The sequence below is a fragment of the Eriocheir sinensis genome, chromosome 31 (assembly GCF_024679095.1).
Source record: "Eriocheir sinensis breed Jianghai 21 chromosome 31, ASM2467909v1, whole genome shotgun sequence".
In the NCBI taxonomy this organism is placed as follows: Eukaryota; Metazoa; Arthropoda; class Malacostraca; order Decapoda; family Varunidae; genus Eriocheir; species Eriocheir sinensis.
Window position 1 is genome coordinate 9,798,741 of NC_066539.1, and position 13,026 is coordinate 9,811,766.

The 13,026-nt window shown below is 39.5% G+C and overlaps 1 protein-coding gene across 12 annotated transcripts in view; it reads right to left on the reverse strand.

The window, feature by feature from the left end:
• Nucleotides 1-13,026, reverse strand: part of LOC127005898 (multiple C2 and transmembrane domain-containing protein 1-like) — a 243,787-nt gene that overhangs the window by 66,392 nt on the left and 164,369 nt on the right. The window lies entirely within an intron of this gene.

A 13,026-nucleotide genomic window follows, 5' to 3' on the forward strand; every position in this document is an offset into this window, starting at 1 on the left:
TTTTCTTTCTTTCGGAGCAATGTAGATAAGAATATGACAGTAAAAAAAAAAAATAAATAAATAAAATAAATAAATAACAGACTACAAACGTGACTTACTCTTCGTGTCACCTGTTTTTTTGTGGATGGTTGTAGTGTGTGTGTGTGTGTGTGTGTGTGTGTGTGTGTGTGGGTGGGTGGGTGTGTGTGTAAAAATAACAACACCAGTTTTCTGACATTCACATATTTTCTGAACTCTTTTTTTTTTGTACTAGTCATCGCAATCATATTTTTTTTATTTATTTAATTATGATACGAAAAATAAACGAAAAGGGAGCTGCGATATATTTAAAATCTCGACAAGTTTTATTTATTACGAAGGATAACGGTTTTATCATTCATTCACGTAATTACACATTGACATTAATTTATTTATTTATCTATTTTATCTATTTAATTAGTTACTTATTAATCTTTTTTTTCCCTTTGCAACTACACCTAAATGAAGTAGTACAGATATTAAAGGTGATAGTTATTAACGCATTTACATTTCCATCACTGATTTGTTCATTCTATTCCATACTTTTTTCTTCTACAATTACTAAATCACTACCTTTTTCCTTATCTTTTTTTTAAATTATCGGGATTCCCTTGTTTATCTTTCTCCACGTTCTCCCAGACTTGCCAGACCCGCGAGGTACATATATTTTTATCTATTCAAATTTTTTCCCCTTTCTCACAAATTACTATACATATATTTCCCCTCTCTTAGCTGTCCCCCCCTAGACTTGTCAGGGGGCTCCCAACATTTGCATTTCTGTTATATTATATTTTACATGAATTCCTCTCTGCATTATTCTAATTTATTTTGGACCCTGTTTGTGTTACTTCCTACAACATTTCTATTTGTTTCGATATTCATTCCTTTTCTTTTACAGAATTTCAATATTTTTTCTCTCATTTCCCTAAATATTCTCTATGATTATTTTTTTTTCCTCGATTAAATCTCCGCCGAGTCCTGCCGAAGATCCGAACAACATATCAATTGATTTTTCTATTCGTTTGCATAAGTTCGTTTTTTTAGCTTCATTATAAACTTACCCTCTTTTTAACCATTCTTTAAGATATATTGGAGTTTAGAACACAATATCTATTTTTTCCTTTAATTTATTTTTGTGATGTTTCTTAATTCTCTCTTTGCATTATTTATATTTCCTTTATACAGAGGTGTCGGAATTAAGGATTACGTATGTGTTTTTCCTTTCATTTACTTTAGTGGTATTTGTTTTTCTTTTGATTTAGTGGTATTTTCTTCTATTTATGTTATTTATCCTTCCTCTTTTTCTTCTTCCCTGTGCCCTGCCAACTCGCCGAGGATCCCAGCAACGGTCACGGCAGCCTCAGGATAACGTGTGTTTCTGATGCGTCTAGAAACACCTGAACGCCCACCAGAATAATATTACAGAGGATTTAAGGATTCGAAATTATATCAAGACACGAACACCGGTTGTTGTCTTTAAGTGGGAAGACTTTTTTTCTATGTTTTCTCGACACGGTAATACGTTTTTTTCTTTTTCTACTGTAGGATTTTTCAATGTTATCTTTATAATTTAGGACTTTCTTCCACGTTTTTATTTATATGGTAGAACGTTCGTTAGTCTTCTTTTAAATTGCTGAACTTTTTGCTATTTTTTTTTATATTACAGGACTTTCTTAGTTGTTTTCTTTATATTCAGTACTTTTTATGGATCTATCACAGTGATTTTCTTTATAGCACGGGAGGCAGTTCAAGGGCAAAAAACAAGAAAAGTGGTATTAAAAAGTTTTTATTACATTGTTGGACCACCTTAAGCATTTTTCACACTAAGGGACATTCTTTTACATGTGTTCTATTCCACTTGACTTATTCGTGTATTTCTTTTATATTGTAAGAATTTTTTGCCTACTACTTTTCTTATTATAGACACTAATGGCAATTTTCATGTTACAGAGCTTTTGACATGGTTTCTGATATATATATATATATATATATATATATATATATATATATATATATATATATATATATATATATATATATATATATATATATATATATATATATATATATATATTTCATATTGCAGGTTTTCTTTACTCGTTTTCTCTCGCGGTGTGCTGAATCCTCTTCACCGGGGCGGCATGAATAAACACTCAACTCGTAGCAAGAATATGATAAGTAGAGAGTTCTCTAAGAACCCTCATTTGGGAGGGAAGGAAACTGCAACTCCTGACACACACACACACACACACACACACACACACACACACACACACACACACACACACACACACACACACACATAAGTAAAGCGGCAGAAACATAACCCTAAACTATGGACAAACACATAAAGCCAGCACCATTATAGACCATTATTCTGAGAGAGAGAGAGAGAGAGAGAGAGAGAGAGAGAGAGAGAGAGAGAGAGAGAGAGAGAGAGAGAGAGAGAGAGAGAGAGAGAGAGAGAGATAGAGAGAGAGAGAGAGAGAGAGAGATATAGAAATAAAAAAAAGAAAAAAAAACAAAAATTTAATAGAAGTAAAAAAGGAAAGGAAAGTAAATTACGAGAAAAAAAGGGTGAGGAAAATGAAGAAAATAACAGGTAAAGGAAAAAAGGAAGGAGAAGGAAAGAAAGTGGTAAAAGAATAGCAGAAAGAGGATTGAACAGAGAGAGAGAGAGAGAGAGAGAGAGAGAGAGAGAGAGAGAGAGAGAGAGAGAGAGAGAGAGAGAGAGAGAGAGAGAGAGATCCAATGAGAGTTAATCAAAATCGTAAAAATAAATTGTGGAAGAAGGGGAAGGGGAACAAATGGAGATAATTAGAGAGGGAGAAAGAAATAGAGATAAATAGAAATGATGAAAGATATAAAAGAAGAGGAATGTGATGAGGAAGGAAGTGGAGCAGGAGGTAATAATGGGATAAATGAAGGAGGAAGGAAATGGAGTAAGGAGAGAGAGAGAGGAGGAGAAGGAAGTGGAAAAGGAGAGACCAGAAGGAAAGTGATTAGAAGGTGATGGAAGAGAAAGAAAAGGAAAAAGAAGAAAAAGAAGAAGAAGAAGAAGAAGAAGAAGAAGAAGAAGAAGAAGCAGAACAAAAACAACAACGACAACAACAACAACCATTAGAAGAAAAAATAGAAGAAGAAAAGAAGAACAAGAGCAAGAAGACACAGAAGATAAAGAAGAAAAAGAAGAAAGAAGAAAAACAACATAAAGAACAAGAAAGAAAGGAAAAAAGAAGAAATAAAAGCTGATAGAAACAATGAAAACAAGTTTGGAGGAAATAAAGAGTAAACGAAAATAAAAAGAAGAGGAGGAGAATGAGCAGAGAAAACGAGCTATATCTTATGAGGGACAATAAAAGAAAATGGGAAACGAATGATGGGGAGAGAGATAGGATAGAATAAAGCGAATGGACACAGGAAGAAAAAAAAATGGAAGAAAATATTAAAACAAAACAAAAAAGAAAGGTGAAAGAAGAAACAAAACAGGTGTGAAAGATAAAGAGCGATAGAAAAAGAAAGAGGAAAGGGAAAGAAAGGAGAAGAAGAAAAGTGAAAAAAGGGGAGGAAAGATGGAAGGGCGGAGGGATGGAAAGTAAAAGGAAGGTGGAAGAGAGAACAGGTGGAACGATAAAACAGTGAAGAGAAGGGTGGAAGAGATATGAGGTGGAGGGGAGAAGACGTGCAACGCCGGAAGAGGGAAGTGGAGAGGTGGAAGAGAAGAGGATGAAAGATGGACAGGTGGAAGGGACAAATAGTTAGGTGGAAATAAGGAGTGGATGAAGTGAAAATGTGGAAGGGAAAAAGAGAGAAGGAAGGAAGGAAAAGTGGACAAAGAAGAAGCACATATGGTAAAGTGGAAGAAAAGTGGACGTAGAAAGAACAGCGGAAAGGGAACAGGTGGAATTAAGGATCTAAAGGAGAGAAAAGGAGAGGAAGAAAGGTGGAAGGGAGGAAGGAGAGGTGGATCAGTGGATGGGAGAAGAAACAAAAAGGAAGGAAGGAGAGAATAAAGAAAGATTAAGCAAGTGGAAGAGAAAGGAGAAGTATGAAGGTGGAGAAAAGAAGGAGAGAGAAAGGAGAAAAAGAAAGGTGGAAGAGAGGAAGGAGAAGTGGATCAGTGGATGGGAGAAAAAAATAAAAAAACGGAAGGAGAGAACAAAGAATGATTAAGCAAATGGAAGAGAAAGGAGAAGTATGAAGGTGGAGAAGAGAAAAAGAAACTGAGGAATGGAAAATAAAGTGGAAGAAGAGGAGAAAAAGAAAGACAAGACGAGAGAATGATAGGACAAGTCGAGGAAAGGAGAGGTATGTGGTTGGAGGAGATAATGAACGGAGGAAGGAGAAGAGGAGGAGGAGGAGGAGATAATGAACGGAGGAAGGAGAAGAGGAGGAGGAGGAGGAGGAGGAGGAGAGAAAACGGTGAAGGATGAAGTGCGGAGTCATTTATCTTTTACTGTTCTCCCTCCTCACGCCGCCTCCATTTCTGACGCCATTTTATAATTATTTCATTGTACAATCCTTCCTGCCTTCCTTCTTTCCTTCCTCTTATTACTCATTTCTTTCTTTCTTCCTTCCCTGTTTCCATCCTTCCTTGGTTCTTTGTTTCCTTCTTAGTTCCATTCTTCCTTCCTTCCTTATTTTTTTCTTTCTTTCTTTCTTCATTCATTCTTTTTAGCATTGCATTTTTCATTCATTCCTTTAATCATTCCTTCCTCTCTTCCTTCCTTCCTTTCCGTTTTTCCTTCTTCCATGTCTTCCTTTCATCCTTATCTTCTTACTTTCTTTCTCGTTTTTTTTTAATCTTTCTTTTCTTCCTTCCTTCCTTCCTTTCATACTTACCTCCTTCCTTTCTTCCATACTTTCTTAACCCTTTTCATCCTTCCTTCCTTCCTTCATTAGTTCGATCATGCCCTCCTCTCTCTCTCCTTTATACACTTTATATATCTTCATTATCACTTTTTTTTTCCTTTCTGACTCATGGCCTTTCCTATCTCCTTCCTTCCTTCCTTCCTTCCTTCCCCTTTATCTCTTTCTTCCCCTTTATCTCTTTCTTCCCGTGCCCCTCGACTTTCCAGCTCATTTCCCTCGTTTTCTCCTCCACGCCTTTCCTCATTCTCTCTCCCTCCTTCTCTTCATTATACCCCTTCCCTCCCTCTCTCCCTCCCTCTCTCTCCTCCTCCACCTCATACTGTTCAACTTCCACGCTCGTTTTCCTTCATTCCTCCACCTCCTCCCTCCCTTCCTCTCTACTCACTCAGTCCTCCTCCTCCTCCTCCTCTTCCTCAACTCCTCCCTTCCTTCCTGCCTCCCTCCCTCCGCTAATACTCCATTCTTTCCGCCACAATGAGAGAGAGAGAGAGAGAGAGAGAGAGAGAGAGAGAGAGAGAGAGAGAGAGAGAGAGAGAGAGAGAGAGAGAGAGAGAGAATCGTCTACCTTGACCTCGGTTCGGTAGAAAGAGGCTTCGAATCTACACAAGCTCGCTATTTTAACAACAACAACAACAACAACAACAATAATAATAATAATAATAATAATAATAACAATAATAATAATAATAATAATAATAATAATAATAATAATAATAATAATAACAATAATAACAATGAATTCTTAGCATACCCTGAGGACGAAAACAAACAAAGGAGGAGGAGGAGGAGAAGGAGAAGGAGAAGAGGAGGAGGAGGAGGAGGAGGTAATGAAGGATGGAAATAGTCTAGATGCGGGAGGGAAATGGGACGCCCGTGGGGATGTGTGTGTGTGTGTGTGTGTGTGTGTGTGTGTGTGTGTGTGTGTGTGTGTGTGAGAGAGAGTGAGAGAGAGAGAGAGAGAGAGAGAGAGAGAGAGAGAGAGAGAGAGAGAGAGAGAGAGAGAGAGAGAGAGAGAGAGAGAGAGAGAGAGAGAGAGAGAGAGAGAGAAGACTAGGTGGTCTGTCCTAACCTTAATTTTACATTTTTAAGATGATGGCAAAAAAAAACGCTTTTTTACTCTAGTTAATATTAAGATTGGAAAGTTTGGACTTTAAGATTGTAAGTAAAGGAAGGATCATTTTTTTGTTTCGATGCTGAACACCTTTCTGTCTAGTTTAATGTCGCTTTGGGGGTGGGGCAAACTGTACCGCATATTCCATCAAGTGGAGTCTGACAAGCTATTGTGAGAAGAGTAACACATCTTTATTGAATAATAAAAAGTTCCTTAATGAAGCCCAACATTCTGATCTTTTATTTGCTGCATCGATGCATTGATGTGAGAGAGAGAGAGAGAGAGAGAGAGAGAGAGAGAGAGAGAGAGGAGAGAGAGAGATGTGTGTGTGTGTGTGTGTGTGTGTGTGTGTGTGTGTGAGAGAGAGAGAGAGAGAGAGAGAGAGAGAGAGAGAGAGAGAGAGAGAGAGAGAGTGTGTGTGTGTGTGTGAGAGAGAGAGAGAGAGAGAGAGAGAGAGAGAGAGAGAGAGAGAGAGAGAGAGAGAGAGAGAGAGAGAGAGAGAGAGAGAGAGAGAGAGAGAGAGAGAGAGAGAGAGGATATTAGGAGAAAATTGATACTCCCATGTGTGTGTGTGTGTGTGTGTGAGCGCACACACACACACACACACACACACACACACACACACACACACACAATCAAGCCCTTGGAATAAAGAAAAGGAAATAGTAAGCAGAGGAAAAAGAAAAGAGAATGTAAACCCAAAACCAGAAAATACGATACAGAGATGCACGTAAAAAAAAAAAAAAATCACGAACAGAAGTTATTGAAAATGAAACAAAAAGTAAACGAGAACTGACGTGCGCCTGACTCACTCCGTTTTCCACTTTTCTTCCTCCCTATCCACTTTTCTTCCTATCTGCTCACTTTTCTTCCTACCTACCCATTTTTCCTTCCTATCTACTCACTTTTCATATAACCTATCCACTCCAATTTCATTCCCCCCTTTTCTTCCTCCCTACCCCCTTTTCTTCCTCCCTACCCCCTTTTCTTCCTCCCTACCCACTTTTCTTCCTCCCTACCCACTTTTCTTCCTCCCTCGATCCCTTCCCCTTTTCTTGCCTCTCACCTCCTCATTCCCTCTTCATTCACCTCCTTTAGTTTTTACCTCCTCCTCCTCCTCCTCCTCCTCCTCCTCCTCCTCCTCCGTAGCTCCTCGTAGATACTTTGTGGAACTTTCTCAGCCGCTCAAAAAAAGAGAGGAAACGAGAGGAGAGGAGAGGAGAGAACAGGAGGGAACAGGACAAGAGAGGATAGAAGAAAGACGAGGAAAGAAGGTGGAGGAAAGAGGAGAGGAGAGAACATAAAAAGAGAGGAGAGAAAAGGAAAGGAGAGGGAAAGAGGAGGAGGAGGAGGAGGAGGAGGAGACAATATATGGAAAAATGAGAATGCGAAAATTAGAACTCATTAAAACCTCCAGCGTTCCAAACTTCTTCCTCTCTCTCTCTCTCTCTCTCTCTCTCTCTCTCTCTCTCTCTCTCTCTCTCTCTCTCTCTCTCTCTCCCCTTTACACTCAACACGCTACTTTGTCACCCCCCCTTCCTCCTCCTCCTCCTCCTCCTCCTCCTCCTCCTTTTCCTCCTCCTCCTCCTCCTTTTCCTCCTCCTCCGCACTAATGGCAATGGCGGCGCAAAAGAAATAAATCTAAAATCTTCGTTATTATTATTTACTTTCATAGATAAGAGCTTCCTTCCTTCCTTCCCTTTTTTCCCTTTTCTTTTCCTATTATTTCCTTTCCTTCCCTTTCCTTATATTCCCTATTTTTGCTTTTTCTTTTCCTTCAGTTTCATCTCTATTTTCCTAACATTGCATTCTCTCAGTTATCTTAATTTTCTTCATTTACTTTCCTTCTTTTCCTTTCCTGTCTCCCCATATTTTTTCCTCCTATAAAACCTATCATATATTTTATTTTCCTTCCCTTTACCTTCCTTCCACCTCTTTACTTTCCTACCATTCCCTTTTCTAAGTTATCTTCCTCTCTTTTTTTATTTTCCTTCTTTCCCTTTCCTGTCTCCCCTTATTTTTTCCTCCTACCTACCATTTATTTTATTTTCCTTCCCATTCCCTCCCTTCCATCTCCTTACTTTCCTAACATTCCATTCTCTTATTTATCTTCCTTTCCTTTTTTTCTTTTTTCCTGTCTCCTCTCATTTTCCCTCCTATTCTACTTGGTCTTCATTTCTCTACTTTTCCTTTCTCTCTCTTCCTTCCTTTCCTATCCCTTTCCCTCTCCTTCCATCTCCACCCCTTCGCTTCTCTTTTCTTCCCTTCCTTTCCATTCCATTCCATTTCCTAAACTTCCCTTGTTGTCCCTTTCTTCCTTTTATCTTTCCCTCCCTTCTCTCCTATTCTCTTCCCTTTCTTTCTATTCCATTCCCTTCTCTTCCAATGTCCCTTTCTTTCTATTCTCATTCCCTCCCCTCTCTCTTCTTTTCCTTTCCGTTCCTCTCCTTCCCCTTCTCTCCCTTTCTGTTCCTTTCCTTTCCTCTCCTCTTTCCCCCCTCCCTCCCTTTCTCTTCCTTTCCTTTCCTCTTCTCGTAAATTTCAAAAGTTAGTCTCTCCATTTCAGACCCATTCCCTAATACCATAACCTAGCCCCCCCCATTCCCCCCCTTCTACCTCCTCCTCCTCCTCCTCCTCCTCCTCCTCCTCCTCCTCCTCCTCCTCTTTAGGCCTATCAAAAGTTCGTTACGTTCGGTCAGTCCATTTAACGTTTTTACAAGATCTTTTTTTTCTTTTTTGGCGTGACCTAATATGACCCTTTTTTGTATTAGTCTCACGATCCTCCTGTTGATCCGTGTGTGTGTGTGTGTGTGTGTGTGTGTGTGTGTGTGTTGGTTACAAATAAATTAATCCCAAATCACACACGGCAAGAAAAGCAATTACTCTCTCTCTCTCTCTCTCTCTCGACGCGTGAGGGAAGGACGAAAAAAAAAAAAAGCAAACTAACAAAAATAAAGTAAACACACACACACACACACACACACACACACACACACACACACACACACACACACACACACACACACACACATACACACACACGCACACGAAATCCAATCATACACACACAGAATCAACACCCCCACCCCCCCTCCTCTTCCTCTTTCCTTTTTTTCCCTTTTATTTCTTTCTTTCCAATATCTGTGTTTGTGTATTTATCATTTTCCTGCCGTCCCTCCTTTTTTCTCTGTTTTCCTTATCCTTTTCCCATTTTCTCGCCCGTTTTCCTTCTTTTCTGTTTCCTTTCCTCCTCCATCCTCCATATCTCTTCTTCTGCTCTTACTTCCCTCCTTTTCCTTTCTACTCCCCATTTCTCATTAATCATCTTTCTTTTCTTCCTTCCTCTTTGCTTTCTTGTCTGTGCCCACTTTTATTCAGTTTCATTTATTTATCTTCCCTTCTTCCGCCTCCTTCCCTTACTTCCTTATATTTTCCACCCCTTTCTTTTCCTTCCGTTTTATTTGTTTTTTTCAGTTTCCTTGTCCGTTGTACTTCATTTTCCGTGTCCCTCTTCCTTTCTCCTTTCGCTCTCATTCATTCTTTTCCCCTCTTCCATTCCACTCTACCTGTATCTTTCCTTCTTTCATTCCAACTCCTTCTTTCTTTTTCTCTTCCCTTTAGTCTACTTTCCTACTACACATTTACCTGTCCTTTTCCACTTCCCTTTCTGTTTCCTTTTCCATTATCACCTTACCTTACATCCCTTTCTCCCTTTTCTCTCTATCATTCCTTTTCTCCTTCCTATTTCCCTTCTCCAACCCATTCCTTCCATTTTCCCTCCTTCCTTCTACTCCTTTCTCTCCATCTTTCGCTTGCATACTGCCCCCCCCCCTCCCCCCAGCCTAACACACCACCTGCTCCCTCTCTCTCCCTCCCCCTCCACCCTTTCCCACTCTCCTTTCCTTCCTCGCACCAACTACACACCACCTGGTCCCACGCTTCCCACCTGCTACTTTTAAATCCTTCCCCAACAAACTCTCGCCTCTTTTCCCTCACTTATCCTTGTTGCACTTCCTTCTCTGTTTCTTCTTCGCTTATCTGTCCTCCTTTGCTCTTTTCTTTTCTTCTTGTTGCTTTTTCTTCCCTGTTTCTTCTTCCTTTCTTCTTTTTTTCCCCTTCCTCCTCCATCCTCTGTCTTCCGTTTCTCTCTCTTCTCTTACTTCCCTGCTTTCTTTTCTGTTCCCCATTTTCCTTCTTTTTCCTTTCCTCATTGTTGCTTTTCTTTTCTTTTTTTTCGTTTCTCTTTCCTTCATTGCTTTCTCCTTTCCTTCTTGTTGCTTTTCTGCTTTTACTTTCTCTCCTTCCTTGCTCTGTTTTCTTTTTTTTTCTTTCCTTTCCTTCTTGTTGCATTTTTTCTCCGTTTTTCTTCATTTCTTGTTCTTTTTTTCCCTCTCACTTTACCTTCCATTCGTTGATTCGTTCTTTAACATGCTCCATTTTTCTCTCCCTCTCCTATTGCTCTTTTTTTCATTCTCTCTCTCTCTCTCTCTCTCTCTCTCTCTCTCTCTCTCTCTCTCTCTCTCTCTCTCTCCTTTTTATTTTGTTTTATCCCTCAACACACACACACACACACACACACACACACACACACACACTCGCCAAATAGAGCTACCTTCATTTCTATTTCCCATTTGCATTTTAATTTTCCCTCCCTCTTTCCTCCCTTTCCGTCTCATCCCTCTCCCTTTAAAACCACGACTCGACCCACCACCCACCCACACACCTTCCCCTCTGTGCCCTTTAAACCCTGTCTCATCCCTCTAATTGCCATCTACCCCCTTTAAATACTCTTCTTTCTCCCTCTCTTCCCCTCTGTTTTAGTCCTGGAATTCTTACATATACTTAGCTACTACTTCGATCTCCAACTCTTGTTTTTCTTCTTTTTCCTCCTCTTTTTGTCCTCTTTTTCTCTTCCACTTTTATTCATTCAGCCACTTTTTTTTAATTCCACTTGTTGCTCTCGTTCTCGCTATTCCTCTTCTCTCTTCCCCCTTCTCCTTTCCTCCTGCCTGAGCCGTGACGTCATGCGCTGAGTCCTCCTAATTGAGTCACGTTCCTCTGAAGTTGAATGAAAATAGAGTTTGGTATTCCTACGTTTACTTCGGCCTGAGACTACCTCCATGACCCCATGAGAGAGAGAGAGAGAGAGAGAGAGAGAGAGAGAGAGAGAGAGAGTTTGGCCTTTTGTCTATTTGGACATAGTCACTCATCTCTCTCTCTCTCTCTCTCTCTCTCTCTCTCTCTCTCTCTCTCTCTCTCTCTTATCCTTTTTTTTTTCTTTCTCTTTCTTTTCCTCGCGTCGTTAAATGATTGTCTGTGTGGGTGTGTTTGTCTTTTGAGTCTGGGTGTTTGTGTTTCTCTTCAGTTTGTGTGTGTTTGTTTGGCCGACGTGTGTGTGTGTGTGTGTGTGTGTGTGTGTGGCGGGGTGTGAGAATAAGGCTTAAAGTTTTACCCTAGACCCTGAAACACAAAATAAAACATACAGTAAATAAAAATAAACAGCAATTTCACACACCACACTACCTCCCATCCACGGTAAGACGAGAACATCAAAAAAAAAAAAAAAAAAAAGGAAAAAATAGCTCCTAGAAGATAACGTATCAGAACTTCAATATCCTATTTCTTGTCCCTTATACGAACATTGCTTAAGACATGCGAAGCAGGTTTTGTGTGTTCTCATTACTTTATCAGGAAAGGAAACACTTTGATTAACAGCATATACGCATAACACTTCTTCTCTTGGCTGTACAGTGTCTTCTCTTTCGCAGGACCATTTATTTATTTTTATAATGGAGAGTGACATTTCATTCTTCAAACTTTAGCAAGATTAAAACAGAAAACTAACCTAATAAAATTTACATACCTACTAACTGAGACTTCCTATTCTTTGCTTGGCTGCCAGAACCACGGAGATAAATATAAATACAGGAAATGAGACCCTAAATTTAGTAAGCATACCTGTGTAGCAGCTAGTCACCGCTGAAAATACGCGCTCTGCTCCCGATGACCAAAAAAGAAAATGAGTGCTACAGCACAGACTGTAAATTACGCTTTTTTGTCTCCTGTGCCGTCTAAGCATTTTCATTGTCGCGTCCGTGTCTTGTTGCGTCTTCATTGTTTGTCTTTCCTATTACTTGTTTATCTTCAACTGTCTGTCCTCGTCCTCCTATTGTTAACTTATACATATTGTTCCACATATACACCAACACTTCAACGTCAATTACACTACACAACATTCATACACACGCATATGCACTCAACCACCTCTTTTATGTGTTTTGTCTGTCTCAATGACCTGTGTATATTTTTGTCAATAAAGTAACCCTGACGGATATAGACTTTTCTCTATCCGTGAACCAATTAGCAGTAGAACACTCACTAAACACCAACACCTACTCCTCTTGATGGTCGAGTGACTGATCATACTTATACATAACCAAGATTAAAACATAGCGCTAACTCAGTGAAATCTACTTACATACTAATACAGACTTTCTTTTCTTCGGTTTGACTACCAGAGCCAACGAGGTGAAACATGAATACAGAAAATGAAACCCTGAATTTAATAAGCACGTCCTTTTATCTTGATTGTAGAGAGTGCTGTTCATACTTCTAGCTTTTTTTTTTTCAGCAAGGGAGGCACCTAAGGGGCAAAAAACAACAAAACAACAAAAAAGCACACTAGACGTTCCTCAAATAAAAGAGAAAACGATCGAGTGTCGAGAAGAGAGGTTACGGAAGAATAGAATAGAGTACTAACTTAATATCTACATGCATAATAACATAGACTTCCCATTCCTCGTCTTGACTGCCAGAACAACGGAGGTGAAACATGAAAACATAACACGAACGATACAACCTTATAACGGAACACTAGCTTAATATCTACATGCATACTAACAGAGCCTTCCCAGTTTTCGTCTTGACTGCCAGAACAACGGAGGTGAAACATGAAAACAAAAGACGAACGATGCACCTATTTTTCTGGACTATAAAACTGACAACGTTCTTCCCATTCTTCTTCC